At 42.3% G+C, this 22,369-nt stretch overlaps 1 long non-coding RNA gene across 2 annotated transcripts in view; it reads left to right on the top strand.

Moving 5' to 3' along the window:
* The first annotated feature begins 3,288 nt into the window (after positions 1-3,288).
* The window catches only part of LOC138436783 (uncharacterized), a 33,971-nt gene continuing 14,890 nt past the window's right edge, over positions 3,289-22,369 (top strand). Inside the window, exons 1-3 of one of the 2 annotated variants that reach the window (XR_011255600.1) lie at positions 3,289-3,373; positions 7,591-7,764; positions 10,288-10,396. This is a non-coding gene — a long non-coding RNA (uncharacterized lncRNA). Of the gene's footprint in view, positions 3,374-7,590; positions 7,765-8,664; positions 10,397-22,369 lie in introns of those variants that run through there. The other variant, XR_011255599.1, reaches the window with a different exon arrangement.

Below are 22,369 nucleotides of genomic sequence, written 5' to 3' on the forward strand. Positions count from 1 at the left end.
TTTGAATTATCCTTTTATAGAGAGGAGGAAACTGGTTCAACAGGGTAAATGGTGTGCATCACTTCTTACAGGAAGAATGTCATAGAGCAAGGGATCTCAGAGGCCCTACTAAAGTTCCATTGCAGGACTCGGGCAAGAAAGAGACAGTAAGAGTCAGCCCTTTTCTAGAGTATGAGGTGCTCGGGACCACCCAGAGGATAAGAGTGAAGGCATATTACACTAAAACCCTCTCCATATCCCAGTCTCTTGGCTACACCTGCCATGTGTATAAGGCAAAAAAGCAGGTTAAGTGACGGAGCACTGAAGAGCAGCCTTTGAGACCCTAGAAGTCCGCAAAGACAAAGAAGGATCACCACTCCCGATACACACTTTGCTTTGGTCATGGATGGGTTAATGGAAAGACTTGTGTATCAGACTGGGGCCTTTTTTTAGCACCATCTGGCAGAAGCCACCTCTCCTGCACCTGCTCCATGTACAAACCATTGCTCATTTGCCAGTCAGCAGTGTGAAAGAAGTGTGGTGAGTGTAAGTTAGGTTTACTGCTATCTCAGAGAGGTATTCTCTGAACTTCATCCTGCGAATGACAACCTGTACCCACTGGTCATTGTTTGTAGGACTGCAAAAGACCGGAGTAAAGGAACAAAGGCATAAGTCCTCTCTCCATTTTCTTTTGTTTCCTTTCTTTTTGTAAAATCTTGAACTTGGCTAGAGCAGAAGATAGACACATTCCCAGGATAAGGCAAACTGATAAAGGCCCAGGTATTTCGAAGTCGTTCCTCAAAGCCCAGGACTTTGTAGGTAAATATTCCCTGGTTTTGAACAAGGTAGGTAGCTGTTGTGTTTCAGATTGAGAGAGCAGATGAGCCTTGTTAGTTGACCCTGGGCCACTTTAAATGGAAGGTGTTTTTTTCCTTCCTCTTTGCTGCCAAAGCAATTCATTCTGTCCTGTCTTAGGACCTTAGTTTGAAACCTACAAGGCATGGTCCCCCAGATGCTTATTTGGAGAAACGTCTTCTATTTTGTCAGTGCAGTTTACACAGTGCAAGTCTTACAGTGACAAGAAATGTTTGCCTTCATACCAGTAAAATCCACATGTAAAGGATGATGAGCTCTCTGTGAGAGTAAACCTAATTTGTTGCCCAAATGGTTGAGGACACTCCAAGCACTGCTCAGATGTCTGGGAGCAGGCTCAAGAAGAAAAGGCTGGAACGTGGTTGTAATTTAGGTTAAGTGATAAAGCAGTTTAGAGTCTAAACTGAGCAGAAGGGGTTTGGCCATCTTTGGAAGTAGAGCATTGGCCCTGGTACTACCTAAGGAAGGGCAGGCCTTATCTGAGGGAACTGGAGCACTGTGATGGCCTTGATCAAACTGCTCCTGTAGCAGGGAAGGGGGCCCTGCCATATAGAGAGATGTGACTTTAGGTTGATTAATTTTGTTCTCAGTTTCTGTTAACCAGGCACTCTTTAGCCCTTGAGGAAAAGATCAGCCAGTCAGGCCAATTCAAGCATTCTAGTCCATTAGAATGTCCACAGTTCCTTGGTATGAATCTTTACATTGGCATTTGGTTTGTATGCCTTGCAACCTCTGTGTGAACTTGGTTAATAGGTGTTTTAGAGGTGGATCCCTTCACATGGGATGGCTTAAAGGTGTAAGGCCCAGATCTGGGTCTTGTTAAATCAGCAAGAAATTAAGTTGGGGAGGAGGGGCAGGAAGCCAGCTTTGCCAAGGAAATACTACCCTTGTCTTATTGTTGACCTTCCTTTTGCAATCACGTTCAGGAAAATTATCAGCACAAGGCAGAAAGTGTTAAATTCTAGATGAGGGATACAGGCATCAAGTGCTATGGATTCCAAGGTGGGGGGAGATTGCTGTGAGAGGTTAAAGAAAAGTTGGTGTCACAGAAGCGGTGGGTAAGATTTGCCAAATGGATAGGATTTCAATAGATGGAGATGTTGGAGATGGAGAAGAAATATCCTCTGCCATTTCAGTGAAGTCCCTCTAGAGCTGATGTAAAATGTATGGTCATCTGATCTCTTAGCTGTTAAGCCAAAGAAAAAAAACACTGTTGTGGCAGGAGAGGGAGTGGTAGGCCCCAGAGAAAAGGAAAGAAAATGAACTGTTTAGTCAGCAGCTTGTTTATTTAACATGTCTTGAGTTTTTAGTATGTGCCAGGCACTGAGCTGTGGGGGATATAGAAGTGAACAAAACAAACAAAAGCCCTACCTTTCTCTCTAGTGAGGAGAAAGACTATGGAAGGAAGGTGGGAAAGAAGAAGGGTTGGATGAAGGGCTATATAGTATGTCAGATGTGCTGTGGAGAAAATAAAGGGTTGGGGAAGTTGGAGGATGTACTGAGGTTTTTTTCTTAAAAAAATTTTTTCTTTTATTCTTTTAAATGTTTAATGAATTATGTACAAGCTAATATAAAGGTAAAATATATGTGCAAGCTAAAGACTCAGATCTGGGCCTTTGATCATTTTCTGTGAGAAGGGGGATCTGACCAGATTGTGACCCAAAAGATAAAATTTGTCTGTGAATATGACTTGCTGCCTGGGGAAAAGTAAGCCATGATGTATGAATGAAGCACTTCTGAAAGCAAGAAAAACCAGGTGCAATGATAGAGGAAAACAGAATTGTACTCTAAACCTCTAAATATGAATATTATGGTTCTAAAAAAATAGGTGTTGACTTTGTGAGATGTGATAGACCTAAGCGGGGAAAGAGGAAAGAGCTAAAGAAACGCCTCTGCTCCTTTTCCTGCTCAGGGCGGGTGGGTCTGGGGGAGGGGAGGAAGTCAGGCCTTGAGACAAGGTGGCTGTGGAATCTGCTGAGACCACATGTGTTTCCTCGAGAGGTTCACTGTTCACAGATGTGCCTGTGAAGCTGAAGATACGAAGTTCAGGAGGGAGCTCAACCTGCTCACCTTGTATGTCACAGCACTGTTTTTTCTTTTCCTTTTTTATTAAAAATTGGGGAAAAAAAAGAATTGAGGTATAGTTACTTTATAATGTTGTGTTGGTTTCTGCTGTACAACAAAGTACGATTTGTTGTATGTGTATGTCTGTGTGTATACATATATCCTCTCCTGTTTGGACCTCCCACCCTTTCCACCTCTCTAGGTCACCACAGAGCACGAGATGAGCTCCCTGTGCTATGCACAGCAGGTTCCCACTAGCTGTCTGTTTTACACATGATAGTGTATATTTGATGGTGGTTATCTGAACTGAAAAGTCTGGTCCTGACCAACCCTGCAGTGAGAAATGGCAACCCATGCCAAGATTCTTGCCTAGCAAATTGCATGGACAGAGGAGCCTGGCGGGCTGCAGTCCATAGGGTCACAAAGAATAAGGCGTGACTGAACGACTGAGCACAGTGTATGTATGTAAACCCCAGTATTCCAGTTCCCCCGCCCCCATCTCCCTGCCTCCTGTCCACATGTCCACTCTCGACCTCTGTGTCTCTACTCCTGCCCTGCGGAGAGTCTCATCTTCGCCATGTTTCTTATTCCATATATATATGCATTAATAGATGATATTTATTTTTCTGATTTACTTCACTCTGTATGATAGATTCTATGTCTATCCATGTCTCTATAAATGATTCAGTTTTGTTCCTTTTTATGGCTGAGTAATATTCCATTGTGCCCATCTTTGCATGAAATGTTCCTTGGTATCTCTAATTTTCTTGAAGAGATCGCTAGTCTTTCCCATTCTACTGTTTTCCTCTATTTCTTTGCATTGATCGCTGAGGAAGGCTTTTTTATCCCTCCTTGCTATTCTTTGGAACTCTGCATTCAAATGGGCATATCTTTCCTTTTCTCCTTTGCTTTTCGCTTCCTTTCTTTTCACAGCTATTTGTAAGGCCTCCTCAGACAGCCATTTTGCTTTTTTGCATTTCTTTTTCTTGGGGATGGTCTTGATTTCTGTCTGCTGTACAATGTCACGAACCTCCATCCATAGTTCATTAGGCACTCTGTCTATCAAATCTACTCCCTTAAATCTATTTCTCACTTCCACTGAAAAGTCATAAGGGATTTGATTTAGGTCATACCTGAATGGTCTAGTGGTTTTCCCCACTTTCTTCAATTTCAGTCTGAATTTGGCAATAAGGAGTTCATGATCCTAGCCACAGTCAGCTCCCAGTCTTGTTTTTGCTGACTGTATAGAGCCTCTCCATCTTTGACCACAAAGAATATAATCAATCTGATTTCGATGTTGACCATCTGGTGATGTCCATGTGTAGAGTCTTCTCTTGTGTTGTTGGAAGAGGATGTTTGCTATGACCAGTGTGTTCTCTTGGCAGAACTCTTATTAGTCTTTGCCCTGCTTCATTCCGTATTCCAAGGCCAAATTTGCCTGTTACTCCAGGTGTTTCTTGATTTCCTACTTTTGCATACCATTCCCCTATAATGAAAAGGACATCTTTTTTGGGTGTTAGTTCTAGAAGGTCTTGTAGGTCTTCATAGAACCATCCCACTTCAGCTTTTTCAGCATTACTGGTTGGGGCATAGACTTGGATTACCGTGATATGGAATGGTTTGCCTTGGAAACAAACAGAGATCGTTCTGTTGTTTTTTAGATTGCATCCAAGTACTGCATTTCGGACTCTTTTGTTGATTATGATGGCTACTCCATTTCTTCTAGGGGATTTCTGCCCCCAGTAGTAGATATAATGGTCATCTGAGTTAAATTCACCCATTCTAGTCCGTCTTAGTTCACTGATTCCTAGACTGTTGACGTTCACTCTTGCCATCTCCTGTTTGACCACTTCCAATTTGCCTTGATTCATGGACCTAACATTCCAGGTTCCTATGCAATGTTGCTCTTTACAACATCGAACCCTGCTTCCATCACCAGTCCCATTCACAGCTGGGTGTTGTTTTTGCTTTGGCTCCATCCCTTCATTCTTTCTGGAGTTATTTCTCCACTGATCTCCAGTAGCATATTGGGCACCTACTGACCTGGGGAGTTCATCTTTCAGTGTCCTATCTTTTTTCCTTTTCATACTGTTTATGGTGTTCTCAAGGCAAGAATACTGAAGTGGTTTGCCATTCCTTTCTCCAGTGGACCACATTCTGTCAGACCTCTCCACCATGACCTTCCCGTCTTGGGTGGCCGCACACGGCATGGCTTAGTTTCACTGAGTTAGACAAGGGTGTGGTCCATGTGATCAGATTGGCTAGTTGTCTATGATTGTAGTTTCAGTCTGTCTGCCCTCTGATCCCTTCTCTTAGTGCCTACCGTCTTACTTGGGTTTCTCTTACCTTGGACATGGGGTCTCTCTTCACGGCTGCTCCAGCAAAGTGCAGCCACTGCTCCTACCTCTGATGCGGGGTGGCACCTCTCGGCCACTGCCCTTGCCCTCGGGCGGCCGTGCTTGTGCGCCATGACAGCCGTCTATGTACCACATCTGCTTTATCCATTCATCTTTTGATGGACTTTTAGGTTGCTCTTTGTCCTGGCTATTGTAAATAGTGCTGCAGTGAACACTGGGGTACACATGTCTTTTTGCATTATTGCTTTCTCAGGGTATATGCCCAGTATTAAGATTGCTAGGTCATATGGTAGTTCTATTTTTAGTTTTTTAAGAAACCTCTGTACTGTTCTCCATAGTGGCTGTACCAGCTTACATTCCCAGCAACAGACAACACTGTTTTCTGACCAAGACTCAGAGCTATAAAGTTTATCTTACTACTTGGTGCCAGAGGTGAAACTGGGACAAAAATATTGGCACTGTAAAAATGTTTTTATGACTTACAGAATAGTAGAAGTAGAAACTTGTGGTTGAGGCGAGAGCAAAGGTGGGTAGTATGAATACTAGTGTTAGTAGATAGTACCCCCAGAACACGGCTGAGAGATGTACAACAGGGCCTCAAAAGTCTACACTGACCTGTAACAACAGTCAGAGTCAGTAGTCATCTCTCTCCTCTTTGAAGCTGGGGAAGGAAACTGGTGTGGCTTAGCTGAATTGGCTTAGCTCATCTTACACACTGGCTTCACCTGTCTCCTCCTCCCCTCTGTTAATGATAAGGTTAGGGGAACTTTAAAGGATTTCTTAATTGGGGGCAGGGGGGTGTAGAGATCACACTTGTGTTCTTGGCTGTCCCTCCCTGTTCTGTTCCTCTCTAGGTCTGTCCCTGGGCAAGTCTCTCTCCCTCTTGGAGTTCTGGCTTCCTTTCTGTGCACAAAGGACTTGAATTGATCTCTGTTGTTCCCTCTGACATTCTGTAAAGAGATTGGGGCCCCATCATCTTAACCCAACCTGTTCATTTGGACAGAGCTTGGTCACTTAGAGATAGTTGGGTGTCATCCTTTTCTGAACAGTGTTTTCCTTTTTTTGCTTCCTCTGCCACAGAAGAGGCAATGGGAATAAGCACAAGAGAAGTTCTGTGGGGACTTGAGAAGTGGCATCTTGCCCAGACACTAATGGGCAGTGGAGACCACCAGCTTTGTAGTCTCAGTCTGTGGTTTTGAAGAATCTTCAGATTGGTCAATAATTTCTGCATGTGGTCTGGCTTTGCCCATGAGACATGATAAACATCAAGCATGCTGTTTGACCTAAAAATGGCAGCCCCCTCGCCTGTCTGAGGCACTGATCCTATGTGCACTCACTTCTTTCCACTCCCGCTGGCACTGCCTTAGTTCAGCCCATCTTCATCTCTTACCACAATGACTGCAGGTCATTATGGTCACCTGGTCTTCCTGCATGCACTTTCATTTAGCTGTTTAGCGACTAAGTCGTGTCTGACTCTTTGCGACCCCATGGACTGTGGCCCACCAGGCTCCTCTGTCCATGGGATTTCCCAGGCAAGAATACTGGAGTGGGTTGCTGTTTCCTTCTCCAGAATGCATACACTTTAAGCCTCTTTAAGTCTTCCCTGAATATGCCTGTCTGCTATACAGCCCTGGTCATGTTACTTCCCTGCTTAAAACCCATCAGTGGCACCTCATTGTCTTCAGATATTTATTGGCAACTAATATGTACCAGTGTCTCCAACCCCTGGGGGACACAAAGGGAGACCCAGCTCCTGCCTTTGCATGACAAGTAGGGCCTTGATCACCTGATTCTAATTTCCCCATCCATCCTCATCTCTTCCACCCCACTTTTCCCACCCTCTATTCTCAATCCACATAGCCATGGCTTCTCTCTCTCCTCTGTACCTTTGCCCATGATGCTATCACTGCCTGAACATTCTTTCCTTCCCCACTTCCCCTGACCTGGTTCTATTTACTCTTCAGGTGTGCAGCTCAGGCGTCACTCTTCCCTAACTCTCTGTGTGCCACCATGTTTGAAACAAGGCAGGCACACAGCAAGAAGGGCAGTCACACTCAACACCCACACAATGCCTCACTGTACTTGATCTTGGCTCTCCACCTCCAACTGTGAACTTCTCAAAGGCAGGGAACTGGGTCTGATTTGCCTTTGTGTTCTCAGACCCCATAGCACAGTGCTTAAAACCTCGGCAGTATTCTATAAATGTTTGTTGAGTGGGTAAATGAATAAATGAATTAACGGATGAGTGCTCTGATCTGGAGCTTGCCATGACAAGCATGAAGAACAGGGCCCTGGCTTACAGTTCCTCTCCTTTTAGTGGATCCTCTTTTTATTCTGCGGGCTTCCCTGGTGGCTCAGTGGTACAGGATCTGCCTGCCAGTGTAGGAGATGCAGCTTCTATCCCTGGGTCAGGAAGATCCCCTGGAGAAGAAAATGGCAACCCACTCCAGTATCCTTGCATGGGAAATCCCATGACAGCAGAGCCTGGCAGGTAGTGCACATGGCTATGTGGCGGGTCCATGGGTTGCGAAAAAGTTGGACATTATTTACTGACGAAACAACTTTTATCTTGTGGTTCTCCCAGGGAGATGGCTTATAGTGTTCAAGATATAGCCTTAGACTGTTTTGCTGAACTGAATTGTTCAGTGTGGGTGGAAAACCCATGGGGCAATGGGGAATTCACAGGTGATCTTCAGAGTCACAAGTGAAACAGCACCTACCATCTTATATGGTAATGCTTTGACCCCAAGTTTGTTAAATCTTGTTGTAAATTTGGTCCAAGGCTGTTTAAGACAGGGCTCTGGGAATTCCCTGATGGTTCAGTGGTTAGGACTCTGCACTTCCACTGCAGGAGCCACAGGTTTGATCCCTGGTTCGTGGCAAATAGATGGGGAAACAGTAGAAACAGTGGCTGACTTTATTTTTGAGAGAGCTCCAAAATCACTGCAGATGGTGATTGCAGCCATGAAATTAAAAGATGCTTACTCCTTGGGAAGAAAGTTATGACCAACCTAGACAGCATATTAAAAAGTAGAAACATCACTTTGCCACCAAAGATCCGTCTAGTCAAGGCTATGGTTTTTCCAATAGTCATGTATGCATGTGAGAGTTAGACTATAAAGAAAGCTGAGCGCCAAAGAATTGATGCTTTTGAACTATGGTGCTCGAGAAGACTCTTGAGAGTCCCTTGGACAGCAAGGAGATCCAACCAGTCCATCCTAAAGGAGATCAGTCCTGGGTGTTCATTGGAAGAACTGATGTTGAAACTGAAACTCCAATACTTTGGCCACCTGATGCGAAGAGCTGACTCATTTGAAAAGACCCTGATGCTGGGAAAGATTGAGGGCAGGAAGAGAAGGGGACGACAGATGATGAGATGAGATGGTTGGATGGCATCACCGACTCAGTGGACATGAGTTTGGGTAGGATCCGGGAGTTGGTGATGGACAGGGAGGCCTGACGTGCTGCAGTCCATAGGGTTGCAAAGAGTCGGACATGACTGAGCAACTGAACTGAACTGGGGAACTAAGATCCTGGAAGCTGCACAGCATTGCCAAAAGAAAAAAAAAAAGACCTTGTCTTCTCAGAATGTGTACATGGGGTCTTCCCCAGACCCCATTCCTTGAGTCGGTTCATGCCTCCTCTTTGCCTGGAAGAAAATCTACCAGTTATTAATGGAAATAGGTGATTTTCATACCAGCTTGTGAACTCTTTTGCAAACTGACCAATTTTCTGAGATTCTCAAGGACACAATCTGGCAGTGTCCCATCTGTCGACTAGCTCAGATTTTTTCAGTGACAAAACCGTGTTTCAAGCCAGGATGTCCTGACAGGAAACCCGAGAAAGGCAACACTCCTTCTTCCTGCTGCTGTGTTTTGTATGGATCTGTGGAAGCCACAATGGTGCGGTAGCTTCTGGCAACTTCTTTCAGTCTGTGGGGTTCATGATCCTCAGCCTGGTTGGGGTTTTCTCTGCGAATAAGCCAAGGCAGATGAATCTCACGGTGTCATTCCTGGGGATGCTGTGCGTGTGAAATACATGTGGGCCTACAGTCTCTGTGGTGCCTTCTGCTCTGTGTTCCCAGCACATTTAGCAGCACTAGCTAAATGACAGTGTTCCAGCCTAGTGCTCTGCGGGGCCGGGGCAGATTATATGGTTCTAGACGCCTGACTCCCTGCCAAGCTCAACGTTGCTGAGAATGACTTGCTTTTTGACTCACATTTGATTTGAGCAGAACCTTTCATTGAACGCACCTGGCATACATCTCAAATTTCCTGCATATTAGCCAAGGAATTCTAGCTACTGAAAGCTGAACACTATGACACTGTTATAACTAATTAACACCCTGAGAGGTTAGTGAATCGTGTGTGGATTACATTACCCAGAGTTTGAACTCTTGCTATGATCTTTATAATGTAAAAGCTATTTCTCAAAAGTCTTTAAAAAGAGAAACTAGAGAAAACCATCCCTGTAAATCATATTTCTGAACACAGCTAATCATGAAAATGTTCACAACTTAGTGATATAGTTGATAGCTTGCAAATGGATTTAAAAGAACAAAACAAATGAGTCCAGACACATTTATGAGCTGAAGATGTCCTAACGGGGGATTAGAGATTGAGGGCCGGAGCTGGGTCTCACATTTGTTTTTGTCCCCAGCACAGGGCCTCAGACAGCCATGGATACATATTAGGTATCAATTGACAGTCACTGAATTACTAAATGGAAATTTACTGGGGCTCTCTGCTCTGCTAAACTCTACACACAATTAGTCCTGCCCCATGGGATTCTTAGCACGAGCAGATATTTTATGAGAGTTGTCACTCCAAGTTGATTGGATAGAGAAAGTGAAACCAAGGGATTGTGTTTAAAACCAAATACATTTATTCTGCTAAATTTTTATAACTGAGATATTCTACTTTGGATGAAGCTGGACAAAATGACCCCTAGCTTGAGGTTTGTAGGTTTAGGAAAATATAGTTGTTGGTTTTGTTTTGTTTTGTTTTTTTTGAAGACGCTGAAATGAACCCAGCAGGCCAGCTGGCAGGAAGTCAGACTGCGGTCCTTGCCTCAGAGGATGACACAGGCCAAAGGAGAGAAGCAAAACAAGGCAGCCTGAGCAAGTAAGTCATTTTGCAAAGCTTTGCAGAGCTTTCCAGGTTTTTCTGGAAAAAGGAAGAAAAGAAAGAGGAAAGGGCAGGAAGAGGACTGGTTAACAACTGGCTACAGAAATGCTGATGAGTAGCTTTGTGTTGGTTTTGTTTTTCTAAGTTAGGAGTACGGAAAGAGGGCGTGCTTGGTCTGGCACTGCTTCCAGGCCGGGCCATCTTCCTGATCTCTGTGCTGACGCTGTTGTTCCAGCCACTGGAGAAATCCTGAGGCCTACACACTCCATGCATCTCATTGAAAAGCGGATACAGACTGCCTTCCAAAGACGTCTAAGGCGTGTGGAAGAGCAGAAAGGACAAAGTTTTGTTTTATTTTATTTTGCTTTTAAAATGTTTATGTGTATTTACTTTTTTGAATTGGCAATTCACATACATGGCTCAAAACTAAAATAGTATAAAAAGGTATATAACAAAAAGCTGGCACAACTGAGCGACTGAACTGACTGAATGAAAAGTCTCTCTCCTGTTCCTGTACCCCATCTGCCCATTTCCCCCATCCTAAATAGAAAACTCTTTGTTACTAGGTTTTGTTTATCCACTAGTGATGTTTCTGTGCATGTGTGTGCATGCTCAGTCCCTCAGTCATGTCTGACTCTTTGCAACCCCATGGACCATGGCCTGCCAGGATCCTTGGTCCATGGAATTTTCCAGGGAAGAATACTGGATACTGGAGTGACTTGCCATTTCCTACTCCAGGAGATATTCCCAACCCAGTGATTGAACCTGTGTCTCCTGCATTGGAAGGCAGATTCTTTACCACTGAGCCACCTGAGAAACCTTTTATGCATATACAAGCTAAAATATATATATTCTTTACTCCATTCTAACAAATTGTGCCATGCTATACAAACCTTTTGCACCTTGTTGGGTTCCCCATCCTCCACCCCCACTTAACACTATATCTTGGAAACATTTCCTTCTAAGTGTACAGAGAGCATTCTCAGTTTTATTTTTGTGGCTGCAGAATTTTATACTGTATGAATGTAGTGTAATTTATCTGGTTCCCCTGAAGGAGGTTTAGGTTATTTCCAATGTTTTGGTATTATGAATAAGGGCATGGTCATTAAAAACAGATGTGACTTCAAATCCTAGTCTGATGCTTGACTTTAGGCCTTCATTTCCTAATCTGTAAAGTGGGGATTATTTTATATTTTTATTATCTGTCTCATAACATTATTGTGAAAGATTAATATATAAAGAACTTGAGAAATAGTAGGTACCCAGTGAAACCAATATATTATACCTTGCAACCAAGCATATTAGAATTTTATCTTGAAGAAGATACTTTGATTATTCCTAATTTGAGTAATCACATACATTTAAATACTTTTTTTCAGAACCAATGTATATTTATTATTTTTAAAAATCCAGATAAGCAAAAAGAGGAAAATACAGATAGCCTATAGTGGCGCTAGTGGTAAAGAACCTGCCTGCCAATTCAGGAGACATAAGAGATGTGGGTTTGATCCCTGGGTTGGAAATAAGAAGATCCACTGGAAGAGGATATGGCAGCCCACTCCAGTATTCTTGCCTAGAGAATCCCCGGGGCAGAGGAGCCTGGCAGGCTACAGTCCATAGGGTCGCAAAGAGTTGGAAATGACTGAAGTGAATCAGCACATAATTGTACCACTGAAAAAAATTACTTATATGTTTTGATCTGTCTTTTGAGTTATTTCTCTAACCAAATGTGCATATAGTATAAAATTCTGAATGAAATGGTACAGTACATACTTTTTTATAACCTGCCTTCTTCAATTAACTGTGCTTGCAATCATCTCTCCATGTCATAAAATATTTTTCTCATTGTTTTTAATGACTGCCTAGTATGTCATCCTTTGGAGTTATAATAATTTATAATTTATTAAAAATTCTCTCTGGGTAGAGAATTTACTTATACATAAGTATTTAATCTCTCTAGAATTAATGGTGATTCATGATATGAGTTAAGTAATATAAATTATTATTACTTTTTACAAATGGTTAATCAGGAACTTGCCTGACATCCTTTATTGAACAAGCCACACTTACCCTACTAGTTTGAAATGCTATCTTAATCATATTCTAAATCCTTATATAAGCATAGATAGAATTGATTTTAGATTTTATTCTATTCTGTAGATTGACTTCTCTATTCTCATGTAGTAATCACAATTTCATTAAAGCACACTTAAATATCTACTGGTATAAGTCCCTCATTACATTTTTTTTTTCCAAGAATGTTTTGGCCATTTTAATTTTCTCATTTTTCTCAAAATGTTAGAATAATTTTTACAGATTCTAGAAAAGTAGAATTGGATGAAAAATTGAATTGTATTTAATTTAAACATCCTTTTGGGGATGTTTTTGTTTCCTATGGCTGCTATAACAAATGACCAGACTTTATGGCTTAACAACAGAAATGAATTCTTGTAGTTCTGAAGACTAGAAGCCTGAAATCTGTGTCACTGAGTCGAACTCAAGGTGTCAGCAATGCCACGCTCCATCTGGAGGCTGGAGGGGAGAATCCATTCACTGCCTCTTCTAGTTTCTGGTGGCTACTGGCCTTCCTTGACTTTGAAGATACTTTGATTGCTCCCAGTTAAATGGGAATGCGTGTGTGCTAAGTCTTGTGCAACTATTTGCATCCAGGGATTGAACCCAGGTCTCCCTTACTGCGGGCAGATGGTTTACCATCTGAGGGGACCATTTTTCAGTTTCCCACAGGGAAAAATTGACATCTTTATAATTGAGATATTGTGATTTATTATAATAAAAAAGTATATTTTGTCTTCATCCCATTTCTAAAACTGTTGGAATTTCTAAATGATAAGAGCAGGGCTTCTCTGGTGGCTCAGTGGTAAAGAATCCACTTGCCAATGCAGGAGACATGGGTTTGATCCCTGTTCCAGGAAGGTCCCACATACCACAGAACAGCTAAGCCTCTGTGCCACAACTATTGAGCCTGTGCTCTAGAGCCCGGGAGCCACAGCTGCTGAGGCCATGTGCCACAACCACTTTGCTCCCTGTGCAGCAGTGAAGCCTGTGAGCTGTGAAGCCCATGCTCTGCAACAAGAGAAGTCGCTGCAGTGAGAAGCCTGTGCACCACGAGAAGAGAGTGCCCCCGGTCACCGTAACCAGCAAAAGTCTATGTAGCAATGAACACCCAGCACAGCCAAAACTAAATTTAAAAAAAAAAAAAATTATTAAAAAGAAACACTTTCAAGTAATAAGAGCAAAAAAGGTGTCTTGATATGCATAACAATCCCCTTTGAACCACACTGGAGTTTATGTTAATGAGGTGACTTCTGGAAAGCATCTAAAGATGAGAGCTGGTTGCCAGGGGAACAAACCATGTGATTAGAAGGTTGGAACTTTCAGTCCCAGTCACCCAGAAGGGGAGAGGGGCTGAAGGTTAAATCAGTCACCAAAGACCAGTGATTTAGTCAATCATACCTATGTAATGAAGCCTCCATAAAAAGTCCGAAAGGATGAGATTTGGAGAGGTTCCAGTTTGGTTAATCAGAATTTTCTACTTGCCAGGAGGGTGGCATATGCCATACTCCATGGGGACAGAAATTACTGTGTTCTGGACCCTTCTAAACACTGTCCCCTGCATCTCTCTCTTTCTTCTTTTTTGTAGTAGAGCCCTTTTATTTTTTATTATTATATATATTTTTAATTTTATCTATTTATTTTTGGCCACACTGGGTTTTCATTGCTGTGCTTAGGCTTTCTCTAGTTGCAGTGGGCTCTGGCTCCTCTTTGTTGTGGTGCTCCAGCTTCTTATAGCGGCTTCTTTTATTGTGGAGTGTGGACTCTAGGTGTTTGTGTTTCTGTAGTTATGGCACAAGGCCTAGTTGCTCCAAGGCAAGTGGAACCTTCCTGGACTAGAAATCAAATCTGTGTCCCTTGCATTGGCAGGCAGATTCTTATTTACTGTACAACAGGGAAGTTCATATTAATTCTGTTTTATGTTTTGTTTTTTTGGCCACAAGGCAGGTATGATCTTAGCTCCCCACCCAGGAATTGAACCCATGCCCCTGCACTGGAAGGCGTAGTTATAACCACTGGGCCAACAGGGAAGTCCCTCCCATCTCTTCATCTGGCTGTTCATTCCTACCCTTTAAAGTCTTTCATAATAAATTAGTAATCTAATAAGTAAATTGTTTTCCTGAGTTCTGTGACCCACTGTAGTAAAGTAATTGAATCAAAGGGGCAGGTGATGAGAACCTCCAATTTATAGCTGGTCACTCAGAAGCATAGGTAAGAATCTGGACTTGGAATTGGTGTCTGAAATAGGAGCAGTCTTGTAGAAATGAGCCCTTAAACTATGGGATCTAACACCACCTCCTAGAAGATAGTGTCAGAATTATTTGTTGTCGGTATCCACTGAGAATTAAAGAAGTGTTTGGTGGCGTTGGAAACACAGACATTGGAATAATCATTTTTCCATGCAAATCAGAATGTTCCTTTAAATATTCTTTTAAGTCTTTGGGTAATGTTTGAGAGTTTTCACATAGGCTCTGGATGTTTTTGAGGGTTTTTTAAAAACCATTATATTTTCTAACTCTGTGTTATTGGCATATAGAAAAATCTATCATTTTTTGTACATTTATTTTGTAGCTATTTTATAACTGGGATATACATAATTAACAATTTTTCTATTAATGCTAGGTGATTTTTCAGAAAATTTTCTAGTATTTTCAGGTAACGTAGCATATCATCTGCAAATATTGATACTTTTGTCTTCTTTCAAATATCTAGAGCTCTTATTTCTTGTCTTACTGCAGTGGCTAGAATTTATAGAAAAATGTTTTAAAATAATGAGCATTCTTTCCTTGTTTTAGACTTTAAAGGAGTAACTCTAGAGTTACTTCACTAAGTATGATCAAGGGACTTCCCTGGTGATCCAGTGGTTAAGAATCTGCCTTGGAAAAAAAAAAAAAAAAAGAATCTGCCTTGAAAGGCAGGGAATAAGGGTTTGATCCCTGATTGGGGAACTAAGATCCCACATGCTTCGGGGTAACAAAGCCTACCCACCCCAACTAGAAGCCTCAGTGATGCAATTGTCGAGTGAGAGTGTGTTCCTTGGTTCTTTGTCTCGTCACAACAAAGATTTGGAGTGACGGACGTCAAAGCCCCCTCGGCGTGTCACAGCTCTCAGGTCTTGGATAGACCGTGTTATGGCTCTCAGGTCTCAAATGGACCGTGTTATAGCTCTAAGACAAATCAGTGTTACAGCTCAGTGTTACAGCTCTATTTTATTTAGAAGATAGCAGGAAAATCCATCTTCGAGGCATGAGGGCACGTTGATCCGAAGACACGAGGAGAAGAGCGCCCCAGCGCGTGGGGGAGAGAGAGAGAGAGAGCTGGCTTTGGCTCTTCTGTTTATATGTTTATCTCTCCCTGGGCCTGTCCTATGTAAATTGGGCCAGCCTGGAGTGTTGCTTGTTTTACCTGGGGTCCTCACTCCGGTCCTCGGACCTTCTTTTGTTTCATTTTCGCAGGCTTTTCCCTTCCTTGTCTTGTAGCCACCACCATTTTGGACTCCTTTTCCCTGTTCTATCTACCTAACACAATGAAGACCCAGTGCAGCCAAAAATAATAATAATAATAAATTGAAAGTTTTTTAAAAAAGTATAATCAAACTATTGTTTTGAAAACTTTTATAAGATTCTGTGATCTTCTAATCATAAAGAGGTCGTCTATCAATGCCTTTGCTTCTAGATTTGAAATTAATTAGATCAGTTCTAAACAAGCAAACAGGTGACACTACTGGTAAAGAACCCTCCTGCCAGTGCAGGAGACATGAGATGCAGGTTTGATCCCCGGGTTGGGAAGATTGCCTGCAGAAGGGCATGGCAATCCACTCCAGTATTCTGGCCTGGAGAATCCTATGGACAGAGGAGCCTGGTGGGCTATAGTCCATAGGGTCACAAAGCGTTGGACATGACTGAAGCAACTCAGCACACACGCAAACAAACACAACTGATTCACTCTTCCTGCTTTGTTTTACCCTGCTTTCAAGCAAGAAGTGCCTGCTCTGCAACCTATACTTTGTTATTGTTTTAGTCATTAAGTCATGTCTGACTCTTTTGCAACCCAATGACTGTAGCCCTCCAGGCTCCCAGGCAAGAACAGTGGAGTGAGTTGCCATTTCCTTCTCCAGGGAATCTGCCTGACCAACCGATTGAGTGGGTGTCTCCTGCATTGGCAGGCAGATTCTTTACCACTGAGCTACAGGGCCTCATATATCACAAACATATAATAAATTATTTAAAGAACTCACAGAATCTTTGCCACCGAGTATCTTGTATTCAGTGCCAGTCCAGTCCCACTTATAACCCTAAATATCTACTCTTATTACTAACTGTATTCAAACCTTTAGAAACCCTGTTCTCCATCTGTTAACCTGTGTTCTCAAAAGGGGACTGGGACAAAATGCAGTGAAGGTTGTGGGTTGACTGCCTCTATGTTGGAAGGTTGCTTTGGCATTCATGGAGGAACAGACCACTTTATTATTAAGAGAAAAAAACAAATTAAGGACTTCCCTGGCTGTCCATTGGTTAGGACTTTGTGCTTCCACTGCAGGAGGCAGGGATTCAATCCCTAGTCAGGGAACTAAGATCCTTCATACCACAAAGTGTGGCCAGATACATAAATAAACATATTGAAACTATTAAAAAAAAAAAAATTGTTGAATCCTTCTTCTCAGATGGCAGAGGTATTAGTTTCCTGTTGCAGCTATAACAAATAACCACAAACTTAATGGCTTAAAATGACCCAAGTTAAAAAAAAAAAAAAAAAAGACACATGTTTATTATCTTACAGTTCTGGAGGTCAGAAGTCCTAAAACTGAGGTGTTAGCAGGTCTCTGTTTCTTCTGGAAGCTCCAAAAGAGAATCTGTTTCCTCCCCTTTTTCTAACTTCTAGAGGCCAAGTATATTTCTTGGCTATGGCCCTATTCTCCATCTTTAAAGCCAGTGATGTAGCATCTTCCAATCTCTCTATCTTTCTCTCTCTGACCATCCTGCCGTCTTCTCATATGAACCTTTGTGATTACACTGGGCCCACAAAGATAATCCCCCCCATTTCATGATCCTTACCATAATCATACCTGTAAACTCTTGCCATAAAAAGTAACATGTTCACAAGTTCTGGTGATTAGGATAAGGCCTTCTCTGAAGTAAAGTGAAGTGGCTCAGTCCTGTCCAACTTTTTGCGACCCCATGAACTGTAGTCTGCCAGGCTCCTCTGTCCGTGGGATTCTCCAGGCAAGAATACTGGAGTGGGTTACCATTTCCTTCTCCAGGGGATCTTCCCAACCCGTGGATCGAACCCGGGTCTCCTGCATTAGAGGCAGACGCTTTAACCTCTGAGCCACCAAGGCCCTCTCTACCATCAATATACCATAGTAGAGATACAACAGATTCCTGAAAAATAAAGTATCATTTCCCAGTAGTGCAGATCATCAATTTTCTTTCTTCTTCTTGATGTACTCATAGCTTACCAAATATTCACAGCATTGCACATGACAGTTTAGGAAATGAACTTTTTCAATATTAAAAGACTCATATTACTCTTAAATTTTCATAAATGTATCTGTGATGTGCATAATTCTTTGTCAAGTCAATATATATATAATCCTAGAATTATAAATAGTTCTGTTTTATAGAAATTAATATGTCATTCTGTTTAAACTATTTGTTAAAAATTAAATAAAAATTTGGATTTAAATGTTTGATATTCATTAATTATGATTTATATTTTTCCTTTTAATTTTTAAAAACCTTAAAAAAATTTTTTTGGCCACATCACGTGGGATGTGGGATCTTAGTTCCCCGACCAAGGACTGAACCCTCACCCCCTGCAGTGGAAGCTCAGAGTTCTAACCACTAGGCTGCCAAGGAAGGCCCTTAACTTTAATATTTTTCAGTGTCTTGGAAGAAATATTATTTGTGAAAACTTGGAAAATAATTTAAATTTTTATATTTTACATTCGTTGACATTTTTGAGTTAGTCAGAATTTATATACTTCAAATTCATTTTAATTTTTAATCCTTAGGTCTGCACTATGCTATAGAAATATAACGCAAGCTAAAAATATAAATAAACTTTTTTTCGTATATCTTAAAAAGTAAAAGGTATAGGTGAGATTAATTTTTTTAAAGTATTTATTTATGTTTGGCTCCGCTGGGTCTTGGTTGCTGCTTGTAGGCTTTTTCTAGTTGTCACAAGCACAGGCTTCTCATTGCGGTGGCTTCTCTTGTTGGGAAGCACTGGCTATTGGTGCTCGGGCTTCAGTAGTTTTGGCACACAGGCTTAGTTGCCCTGTGGCTTGTGGAATCTTCCTGGATCAAACCCGTGTCCCCTACCACCAAGGAAGTCTGGTGAAATTAATTTTAATAATACATTTTATTTACCAATGCATTCAAAATATTATCATTTCAGTATATAATAAATATATATTTCAGTGAGAAATTGTGCATTTCCTTTTTTTTTCTGCAACAAGTCTTCAAAATTCATGTGTATTTTACACTTACCACACATCATTAGCTGAAGAAGGGAAAGGCTACCCACTCCAGTATTCTGGCCTGGAGAATTCCTTGGACTATATAGTCCATGGGGTCGCAAAGAGTCGCTCAGCACAACTGAACGACTTTCACACACACATCATTAGAGGTTTTGCCAAAATAAGCACAAGAGAAATAATTTCATGGACTGTATGATAATTTAAGAATTATGTTTCTGAGGACTTCCCTGGTGGCTTAGTGGTAAAAAATCCACCTGCCAATTCAGGAGACATGAGTTCTACCCCTGGTCCAAGAAGATCCTATATGCTGAGGAGCAACTAAGCCCGTAAGCCACAACTATTGAGCTTACGTACCACAACTACTGAAGCCGGTGTGCCCTAGAGCCCATGCTCCACAACAAGAAAAACCACTGCAGTGCCCACGCACCATAACTAGGTAAAAGCCCATGCAACAACGAAAACTCAGAATAGTCAAAAAGAAATTTTTTAAAATTATTTTTAAAAAAGAATTATGTTTATTTTATTACTTTATATTGCTGGTCTTATCAAGATATACCCCCATTTATGTAAAATTAATTAAATTCAGTCGACTTTGGTGAAACTTTCAGTTGTATAAAACCATAGTTCATATTTTGTGGTTTTGTTTTGATGCAGGTATGTGGCATTTGGTAAAGGGGCCTCCATTTACACTCTTGTCCCTGGCCCCACTCATGCTAGGACTGGGCCAGATGACTGTCTCCACCATGTGACCAGGTGCAACTGGAGGGGAGAACCTTTAGGCGACTTAGAAGAAGCCTTCTATAGCAGTGCTTACCGCTGTGCTTTCTTATTCCTGAGTAGCTTCTCATGTTCCCTCTGTGATTCTCCTCAACCGTTTCCCTTTCAATGAATAAATATTATTGACTAAATAAATTCACATAGGTTATTTTTGCTATCTGTCAAGCCTTTCACATATATATCTACTTGATATACAGTAAGCACCATGAGGAAGGAAACAGCAGATAAGGAAACAGGCTGAGAAAGATTAGGTGACCCAAGTGTAACAGTTAGTAACCAGGGCTTCTCATTCCAAGTTGTTATTTTTTCTATTTCGTTTTGTTGCGATTCCATACAAGGCTCTGTGCTAGGCCCTGGAAGATGTAGCCATGGGCAATCAACTCTTTTTGCCTCAATCTTATGCTTCATTCCCTGGAGAAAGAAATGGCCTGTGTTGATGAAAAATAGAATATGTGGCAAAGGACAGGCCTGTTTTGATGAGCCCTTAGATGTCAACTTTGGGATTCTGTATTTTATTCTGGTGATAGTGTGAATCCCTGAAGAGTTTGCATACAAGAAAAAGGCCTGCTGGGAGCTCTGCATTAAAAAGAGGAAAAGTCAGGGACTTCCCTGTTGATCCAGTGGTTAAGAATCCCCGTGCCAACACAGGGGACACAGGTTCAGGTAAGCCTGTGCGTCACAAATGTTGAGCCCATGTTCTAGAGAAAGCCCGTATGCAGCAATGAAGACCCAGTGCAGCCATAAATAAATAAAGAGTGCTTTAAAAAGTAGTATATAAATACTCAATTTGTGTGTGTGTGTGTGTGGTCAGTCATGTCCGACTCTTTGTGACCCCATGAACGGTAGCTCGCCAGGCTCCTCTGTCCTTTTCCAGGCAAGAATACTGGAGTGGGTTGCCATTTCATACCCCAGGGGATCTTCCCAACCCAAGGATCAAACCCAAGTCTCTTGCATCTCCTGCATGGGCAGGTGGATTCTTTACCACTGCGGGACCTGGGAAAACAGTAGAATATTTTTTTAAAAAAATAGGAAAAGCCAGGAGCATGGAAACCAGATAAAAGTCTTTTTAACAGTCCAAGAGAGACTCAGCCAGGGTGGAGGCAGGAATGAAAATCAAGAGACATCTGTGGGACACAGCCTGGCTGTAGAATCTGTAGAAACTGACCACTGATTGGCCGTGGAAGGTCAGGGGCATGGGTAAAGTCAAACAAACCATACTTTTTATCTTGGAAAGAGTGTTTTTGTTCACATAAGTATTGCAGTCACAAGGATAAGGTGGTCAAGAGGGGTAAGGCAGGAGCAGGTGGGAGTGATGGAAAGTTAGAGAAGTGTTTTCTTGGATTATATTGAGATACTGTGGGACATCCAGGTACAAATAACTGGCCAGTTGTTGCTCAAATCAGTTCTGTGGCTCAAGAGAGAGTTTTCGACTGGGGGTAGGATTTAAGAGACTTTTGTGCTATAAGAGACTTTTGAGACATTGGAGTTATGGGAGTGAAGGAAGGCACGAAGGAGAAAAGAAGACCAAAGGAAAAAGCCTCAGGAGAGGACATCTTTGCGAACCGAGAGGGAAAAAGAGGAAGTGAGGGAGGTGGAAGAGCAGCCAGGGAAAGGGGAGGCCCTTTGTGAGTGAACCTGAAGACAGATACCAGGAGTCTCACCCTTTTGTCTCCCACATCCATCACTATGCTTGGCATACAGCAGGCACAACTGAGTGAATAAAAAGTGAATGAACCAGAAGAGATATATTCCCCCTCCCTACCCACCCACACTACCCCCCCCAAAAAAGGAAAAAAGGCTTTTCAGAAGATGGTTAATAATGTAAATGCTGCTGAGAGGAAAAGAGTAATATTGACCAATAAGAGGCTCTCGGCTTTCTCCTTTTTCTCAAAACTCAAGTGGTCACAGGAACGTGTTCCAGGTGGGACAGGGCTGACCATAGTGACCAGACAGGAGAGAACCGTCTCTGGGAAGAGCTGAACCCTGAGGACACTGGGGACTGGGGAGCTGTTGGAAAGGACACCAAATGAGGCCCACTTGGTGCCTTCCCAACCCTCCACCCCACCCTCCTCTTTGGTTCATGTAGTTGCCGGTATTTGGGTGCTGGCCCCTTCCGTCTGAGTCAGGAAAGAATCATTTCTAATCCTTTGGCTGACTAAAGTGAGGGACCTGTGTTGGCTTCTTTTAATGTTGGACTCCCAGTGAATGGGGGAGGCAGGGAACACCCACATATGGAAGCCGGTTTTACATGGAGTGAGGCACGTTGGTCCCTGGACTGTAACTGAAGACATCCCCAGCCCTGGCTTCTGACATAACTATCTTTTAGAATGTTTACTGAATGTTCAGATGATTTTTCCCTCCAAGGTGGGGCCTGGAAGTGCCTCAAGAGAGGCATTTTGTGATGCAATAAAGCAGGGTTTCAACTAACCATCCTCTCTCCTATTTGGGCCCCTGAACAGTCTAGGAACTTCCTAGAAGTGTATGAAGGGAGACAGAATAGGGTCACTGCCGAAGACTGGCCAGCCAATCCACAGAGATTCCCCATGGTGTCAACTCACCTCAGGGCTTAGTCAGACTGGCCCTCAGCCTTGCCTGGCTTGAGACCTCATGTATTAACACAGAGTGGATCAGCTCTCTGG

The sequence above is a fragment of the Ovis canadensis genome, chromosome 3, assembly GCF_042477335.2.
Source record: "Ovis canadensis isolate MfBH-ARS-UI-01 breed Bighorn chromosome 3, ARS-UI_OviCan_v2, whole genome shotgun sequence".
NCBI classification, from domain to species: domain Eukaryota; kingdom Metazoa; phylum Chordata; class Mammalia; order Artiodactyla; family Bovidae; genus Ovis; species Ovis canadensis.